The 8,543-nt window shown below is 44.2% G+C and overlaps 1 long non-coding RNA gene across 2 annotated transcripts; it reads left to right on the top strand.

Moving 5' to 3' along the window:
* Positions 1 to 642: 642 nt before the first annotated feature.
* On the top strand, positions 643 to 7,929 carry LOC133382311 (uncharacterized). 2 transcript variants are annotated; one of them, XR_009761898.1, is made up of 3 exons: positions 643 to 843; positions 2,964 to 3,208; positions 7,182 to 7,929. It is a non-coding gene; the product is annotated as an uncharacterized LOC133382311 (long non-coding RNA). The 2 variants fall into 2 exon arrangements; XR_009761899.1 differs by having other exon boundaries at positions 2,967 to 3,208.
* The last annotated feature ends 614 nt before the right edge of the window (positions 7,930 to 8,543 follow it).

Raw genomic sequence — 8,543 nt, forward strand, 5'->3', positions numbered from 1 at the left:
TAGCCAAATTCACCAAGTGAATAAAATACCCAAGGAGAGAATCCACTCTAGGAGCTTCCCCGGAATCAACCCCCACTGAGATAAAAGGCAGCTAAGCTGAGAGATGAGAGCATCTGAGTGGCTTGTGTTCCAGGTGCCATGAAACTGGCCCCAGTTCTCTGTATGCTGCTCTGCTAGGCTGCCTATAAATAGCTAACCAAGACGGTGTCAGACATGTAGTGGCCTTATGAAAGGATATCAGGGAGAGGATAGTGACCTTGCATAACACCCAAATGCTGTTTGATATGCAGAGAAATCCAACCACAACTCAGGCTGAGCGCAGTAATTGATTCACGATATAATGTTGGCTCAAGGGAATCACGTGCCTGTTGCAAAAGCTGATTCATTCTGGCTCAGAACTTACAGTGGAAGGTTTTGTGAGCTGGCAGTCCTTCTTTTGTCCACCAACATGCATTGTTGACATCAGGTTGTCATGCGATAGCCATGCCGTTCACACGTGCTGCAACTGTGCATTTCACAAACAACATGGTCAGATAAGGTCACGTAAGGGGATATTTAAGGTTATCCTCCCTAACCAAATATTAACAGACAGGAACTCTGCCTTCTTCTGGGTAATGGGATTCTGCTCCCCAGCCCATCTTGGTCAATTATCAGATTATTTCCAATGAGTTGCTGGTGGCTAAAGAGCTGAAAAACAACTTTCCCAAAACTTCAGATTGCAGAGTGATACTGTCAGGCAGCTTATTTGGACAAAGAGTTTCCTGCAAGCTTCTCCTCCCTTCTTAATATTTATATTACCTGCTGATGACACGCAGCTCTATTTCTCCTTTTCATCTTCTTCAGGTGAGGCTGTCAATGTGCTGAACCGGTGCCTGGCTGCGACAATGGACTGGATGAGGGCTAATAAACTGAGGCTCAATCCAGATAAGACTGAGATGCTGCTAGTGAGTGGTTCTTCTGACCAGATGGTGGATGTCCAACCTGTCCTGGATGGGGTTGCACTCCCCCTGAAGGAGCAGGTTCGTAGCTTGGGGGTTCTCCTTGAACCATCTCTGTCACTTGAGGCTCAGGTAGCCTCGGTGGCACAGAGTGCCGTCTACCAACTTTGGTTGGTGGCCCAGCTGCGCCCCTATCTGGACAGGGATAACCTGGCTTCAGTTGTCCATGCTCTGGTAACCTCCAAGTTAGATTACTGCAATGTACTCTACGTGGGGCTGCCTTTGAAGACGGTTCAGAAACTGCAGCTTGTGCAAAATGCAGCGGCCAGATTGGTAACAGGGACCAGACGGTCCAAACATATAAAACTGATTCTGGCCCGCTTGCATTGGCTGCCTGTATGTTTCCGAGCTTGATTCAAGGTGCTGGTTTTAACCTATAAAGCCTTACACGGCTTGGGACCACAATACCTGATGGAATGCCTCTCCCAATACGAACCCACCCATACGCTATGCTCAACATCTAAGGCCCTCCTCCGGGTGCCTACTCAGAGGGCTCGGAGTATGGCAACAAGGGAGAGGGCCTTCTCAGTGGTGGCCCCCAAATTATGGAATGATTTCCTTGATGAGGTGTGCCTGGCGCCATCACTGTTATCTTTTCAGCGCCAGGTCAAGACTTTCCTCTTCTCCCAGGCATTTTAGCATGTGTTTTTTAAATTGTTTAAATTTTTTAAATTATGTTTTAAATTGTTTTTAAAAGATGTGTTTTAAATTTGTATGTTTGTTTTTGATGTTTTTAGTTGCTGTAAACCGCCCAGAGAGCTTCAGCTTGTATTTGTACAAATACAATCAATCAATCAATCAATCAATCAATCAATTCAGTGTCACTCTAAAGCAAGAGTGTGGAACCTTTTTCAGCCTAGTGGGCAACTGTCTGGAGGCTGATGGCCAATGATGGGCAGGGCCAGTAGGAAAAGTGAGCAGAGTAACAGTTGTGACTCATACCATTGTACAATTGGCTACGCTCCAACTAGGGAGGGGAGGATCTGTCTGCTTCGCTTCTCTCCATTTCTCATTTTTCCAATCTTAAATTCAGTCCTCCAGCTTCTGCAGCAATCTGCAATTTTTGTAAAAACAAAAAATCCTCATGATAATTCTTTAGGACTTTAGTGCAAATTTATACAAACAAACACACTTTTCTATGTACATTTGACTAACGTACACATTTTTGCAAGCAATTTCTCCTACTATAATGTATTTTTGTATGTCATGGTCACTAATATATTCATTTTCATGCACACATTCCCCTAATATATGCATGCATGCAAACAAGGCTTAGTTGGAGAACATTTGGAGAAGTGCAAATTCCAAAGGGTGGCTGTGGGGTTTTGTTCCCATGTTGATTTGTAAAGTGCAAATTGGATAGATTCAGGTTTCAATGGGAGCTGAACCAAAGGTCTCCGCCATCCCTAATTCCAGCCAAGCAAATGTCAGAGGTTTTTACACATCCACTTCCACAGACACATCTCCATCCTCCGTCCAGGCAAGCAAGAGACATAATCGCAGTTCAGAAACACATCCCAACCAGGCAAAAGGCCAGCGAGAACCTGAAGTGGGGTGCAACAGAAGAGGGGTGTTCTATTCAATGAGCATACAGCCTGTGTATCCCTGTACAGAGTAGTGGAGCTGCATAAATCAACAAGTGTACACTCTGTCACACAAACACATGTATATGTGTAAGTTTGCACCCATGTTCTCTTTTCCACACCGTCTGCATGTGCAGATGGCAGGGAAGAGTTTCTTCACCGGATGCAGGCTCTGGGAGGGGTGACCACAGTGCATGTCAGGGCAAGGCTAGCCTGCGCAGCCCCACAAACCCTCCTGACCTGGCCTTCACCGGTGGGGGGGGGGGAGGTTTATGTGAACCTCCCTTAGATTACAGAAGGTTTTATCGAATCTGTGCAATGGGCCAATTGCAATGTCTTTCTCCAGTAAAACTGAATGATTCCTAGCCTTTTCTTTTTTCAGCAGTGCCTCCTCTGAGCTAAGCCTTTCTCATGACATTTCAAGCAGGATGCCATATTAGATTATGGTCCTTTAATATAGCAATACACGTCATCAGAGTTGGAGAACTGGGAAAGAAGCAAGAATTCGAGCCAATGCACACATGATGATTTTCCTGTATAGCTACTTCTGTGGAGGAAAAAGCAACTATGCCTTATGCAAGCGGAGGGCAGCATTGTTGTGTTTTCTCTTGAGGGCCACAGTCCCACGTGAGTAATATGTCAGGGGCTGCATGCTGGCTGTGGGTGGAACGGAACTTAGCTATGGGTGGTGTCAGAGTAAAAAGTGGGTGGAACCATATCCTTTGCTCTGCTTTTTCCTCTTTCTACTACCTCTTCTTTCTCTGCCACCCCTTCTCTCTCTCCCTCTCTCTCCCTCTCTCTCCCTCTCTCTCTCTCTCTTCCTCCCCACCCAGCCGGCTGCCAGGGGAGAGAAGGATAGATTGTTCTTGCCAGAGTTCTGAACCAATCAGGGTAGAAATTAGGTGCATTTGACCCTTGGGACGCAGGTTGCTTACCTCTATCGTACGTGCTCCACCACATGCCATAGATCTGCACATTGATTTGACCAAGTGCAGTAAGGAAACTGGGAATGGTTGCTGGCTGCCGCTTCCTACCATATACATGTGTAATGACAAAGGTAAATATATATACATTGCATGTGACATTGTATAGTCACGGAGGGGAACCTTTGGCACTTCAGATGTTGCTGGACTAAACTCCCATAATTCCCTGACCATTTGCCATGCTTGCAGGGTCTGATGGGATTTGGAGTGCAAGAACATCTGGAAGGTCATAGGCTCCCCCTCCCAGCTGAACAGCAGTGTCCAAGTGACTTAGCAGAGTTCAAATGTTAAGGGAACAAGAACTTTGAACATGTTTAATATCCTTTTAAGGTTGGATGTCCAACCTTGCTCTTGCTGAGTCAATAGGTGATCGGTGGGATGGCCAAAAAAACCTAGGCACTCAAGAAGGGCTAGGCAAGACATGGGGATATGTAAGGTCAGCTTTTCCCAATTTGGTGTCCCCTAGATGTTGTTGGAATCCAACTTCCATCAGCCCCAGCCATTTGGGAATCATAATCCAAAACATGGAGGGGGGCATTAGGTTGAGAAAGACTGGATGAGGTCAAGCCCTGTCATATGACCTGCTCTGTTCTGTTAGTGTCCTAGAAATAATCTAGCTTAGTCTTCTTCTTGCAGTGTTCTCCTTTGCCTGGAGAGGGTCAGGAACATGATTTAGCTGCCATGTAAAGCCCACTTTACCCCTTACACTTACAGCCATTGGTAGGAATCGCTCAATGTTTTAGACACAATTAACTCAAGGCACTCTTACTGATTTTTAATTCTCAGTCTTCTAAGGTATGTGCTTCGTGGGAATCATTTTCCAGACAACTAAGGCAGAAACAGATTTAAAATGTCACACATTGATGTTCACTGTTGCATATCATGCCCCCGAAAAGCCATTTTAGTGTGCAACCATCCATTTCCTTCAAGGAAGATAAACTCTAGGTGGCGATGATCTACAGTAACAGAGGCACATTTAACATTTGAGTCAGAGCAGATTATGCAAAAAAAAGGCGTGTGAATCATGTTTCTACATTCTTCTCTGCTCCCGCCCCTGAACTTAAAGGCTTTCTACACTTTACTGTTCTGGATTTCTTTTTGCAGCAGCTGCCTGCTAGATCTTAAACAAGTTATTCCATTTTCCTTCGCCTTGATGTTGCTGCCACTAAATAGCAGGGAACAAGATCCATCCTTAAGACTGTTATGAATCTAAGTTCCAGCTTAACAAGGTTGAGAAAATGCTTTCTACTTTATTAGTTCACATACTGTGCTCTGATCATAAGATTTGGGGCTTCTTACAGATCTGGAGAATGAATCAGGAAGGCACAGGAGTACTTTGTCATCACTGGGGAGCTCACTAAGCATAGAAATTAGGTGTCTGAATATCTGCATAAAAGTACTTTTCCTCACTTAAAGACTGAATCATAGCAAGACGGAGGTGCTGTGGGTTGGTGGTTCCCGAGTTCAGATAACTGGTCAGTTGCCTGCCTTGGATGGGGTCGTACACCCTCTAAAAGAGCAGGTCCATAGTCTGGGGGTGCTCCTGGATCTACGTTTGTCGCTGGAGGTCCAGGTGACCTCCGTGGCTAGAAGTGCCTTTTACCAGCTTTGGCTGATAAGACAGCTGCAACTGTTTCTGGACTGGGATAGCCTGACCACTGTTGTCCATGCACTGGTAATCTCCAGGTTGGATTACTGTAATGTGCTCTATGTGGGGCTGCCCTTGAGGCTGGTCCGGAAGCTGCAGCTGGTGCAAAATGCTATGGCGACACTGCTTACCAGGGCAGGGTATTGCCAACATGCCACCCCACTGCTGAATGAATTGCACTGGCTACCTATTAGCTACTGGACTAAATTCAAGGTGCTGGTTTTGGTGTATAAAGCCCTATTCAGCTTGGGGTCAGGATACCTGAAAGACCGTCTTACCCCTTATATATCCAGTCAATCACTAAGCTCTGCAGGTGAGGGCCTCCTGCAGATACCATCTTATCAGGAGGTCTGCTCCACACAACATAGGAAGTGGACCTTTAGTGGAGTGGCACCTATGCTTTGGTATCCCTCCTCTTAAATATTAGACCAGCACCATCTCTGTTATCTTTTCGGCACCTGCTGAAGACCTTCCTCTTTCAACAAGCTTTTAAGAAGAGACCTTATCCCAGTCTGCATCTGTGTTGGAACTGCTTTTTAAGATGTTTTTAAATCTTTTGTGTGTGTTTTTTAAAATATGTTTTTAAAGATGTTTTGTTTTAATATGTTTTTAAGGATGTTTTGTTGCAATATATTTTAAAGTCTGTTTTTATGATGTTTTAGAGTGTTTTTAGTGCTTTTGTTTGCCGCCCTGGGCTCCTACTGGGAAGAAGGACGGGATATAAATCTAATAAATAAATAATAATAATAATAAATGAAGATGGGAAGAGGGAGAAACATTTATTATGTTAACATGGGCTGCCACAGGGCAAGAACCCTGCTGGATCAGTCAAAGCCCCATCCAGTCTAGCGACCCTTTGGTACCAATGGGAAGCCCACAAGGACGGTATGAGGACAATAGCCTTCTCCTTCTGTTGTCCACCAGTGATTGATATTCAGACACATGGTTCCTCTGATCCTGGAGGGAACATACAGCCATCATAATTAGACACCACTAATAGCCTTATTTCTTCATTCCTTCATTCCTTCCTTCATTCCTTCATTCCTTCATTCATTCAATTTGTATGCCACTTTTCTGCACAAATGTGCCCAAAGTGCCTCACAGCACAAAAGAAAACATGCATATCAATATAACATGACAGTAACAGTCCAACAAGTATTCAGACGCAATATAACAATCCAAACAAAGAATTCATTTTGATAAATGTTATAACATTTAAAACACATCATCAGAACTTATGAACCAGAGTCAGACATGAAAAAAAAATCGGGTACAGTGAAATGTCAACAAAAAATATAAGCAGCAGCCAGTTCTTTAAAAATGCCAAATGCTGGACACAGCAAGCAGATTTCTTCAAGCCCAAAGTAAAATGTTTTCTCTCCTCTCTTGGTGTAAAGGCCGGTGTTATCAGGCACAGTGGGAGGGTTCTAGGAGAACAGCAGCAGGCAAACACGGCTGGGTGAACAGTTCACTTGCCCAGCTGAGTGGTTCTAGCTGCGGCTTCCTGTCCAACAAACCTGACTGTGTCCTGCACCTAAAGTTTGGTTATCAAACTTTATCCTCCATGAAATGGCTTAGGACCCAAGTACTCAAAGGAGTGCCTTCTCCAGTACCACCAGCCATCCCAGGTTCTACAGTCTGGAGAGGAGGCCCTGCTTGTGGTGCCCTCAGGGAATATGGCCTGGGAATGCAGGGAGGGTCACCACAAGAGACAGGGTCTTCTCATAGGAAACACCTGGGTACGTAACTCTTTCTCTGTAGAGATCAGATTGTTCCCCCACAACAGCTTATTAGTTTTGATGGGCCTTTGGAGCATAACAGGAATGACACCATTTGAAGGGCTATTGTTGTATGCTGTGTTAGGCTTCTACTTTTGTTGTTCATCGTATATTTTTATTGTTAGCCACCCTTGGCTCTCATGGGAGTAATGATGATGAATTTGTCTTTCAAAATCATTTATCTTCTGTAGCATATTCCAAATATGGACAAATTATAAGAACTACAAAGGAAGAACTAAAATAAGAATGACAAGAAAAGAGAATGTGATCTTTCCCAACTGTCTGAACCACCGTACATATTGCAACAGTTGCCTGTCGCTTGCCTTAACGTACCAGTCAAGTTATGCATGTGTTTCTTGACATGAAAGAAAATCCTTCCAGGATCTAAGAAATGGAACGTGAATGAAACTGGGTCTATTCACATGCATGTAAATCTTACTGAGATGTGATCAGCCTAATATACTCTAATAGCAATCTCTGAGCGCTGGTCCTTACATATTCAAAATGGACCCACCCACCCACAAAATAGATGTATCATCAGGCTCTGGGAAGCCTCAAAGTTTGCAGAAGACCAAAAAGAAATCTTTATGGGGGGAAATAACTCTAAGGGAAGCCCTAAAGACTGCCTCCTTCCCTACAGACCTCTTGGTACTTCCACCAAGAGCTAGTAGTTCTGCTCAAAAGCTTATGGGGTGGTGACTTGTGAGAGGGCATTCTATGTAAAACCTCTAAATTGTAGATTTGTCTCCCCACAGAGATGTGTCTGGCACCTTCATTATGTAGTTACCAACAAATGCTGAAGACACACCTCGTTACCCTGAACTTTGACACCTGATAGATAGATAGATATTTCAGGACCTACTGTATTCTCTTGACTATAATTTGTTTTAAATGGATTTTAAGATTGCATTTTTAAATTGTTGTAACCTGCCCTGGGACTTTATGTTGAAGGGCAGTAAGAAATCAAATAATAAAATGATTTAAACATACACACACACTGAAGATTGAGCATGCCTACTGAGGATGGAAAGCTGACTGACTGTTGGGGGTGGGGTTACCAGGTCTTTGGTTTTCACTTGGAGATTCTGGGTTTTGGGGGTAATCTCTGGGTTTGTCACCCCAATCACCAGACTATTAGCTTTCATTTTAAAAGAATTCCTAGGTGGTCTGGTTCAAGAGATATACACCAAAATGTCAGCCCTCCCAACTTCTGTTAAATGAGCTAAAAGCTGGCTGCTTGAATCCATGCCCTTTCAGGTTTTTTAGCCAATAAGTGAAGTCAGGGTTGTGATTGATGAAGGATTTGTTCACCTCCAGGTAATAACTGGAACCCAAGTCCTGAAAACAGTATCATTTTCCTGCTTACTAGCACATCGTAAAGTGAATAAGGGCTCATCCACACGGCAATTTAGTGTGTGTGTGTGGTGCTACTTCCAGTGTTTTGCACCGCCTGCAGCATGTACGACTATCTGCCTGTTGGACAGAAGTCGTGGGTATGCTCTCGGTGCAATGAGCTCCTGGCTCTCCGGGAACGACTTCATTTCCTTGAGGCC

Source organism: Rhineura floridana, chromosome 3, assembly GCF_030035675.1.
Source record: "Rhineura floridana isolate rRhiFlo1 chromosome 3, rRhiFlo1.hap2, whole genome shotgun sequence".
NCBI lineage: Eukaryota > Metazoa > Chordata > Lepidosauria > Squamata > Rhineuridae > Rhineura > Rhineura floridana.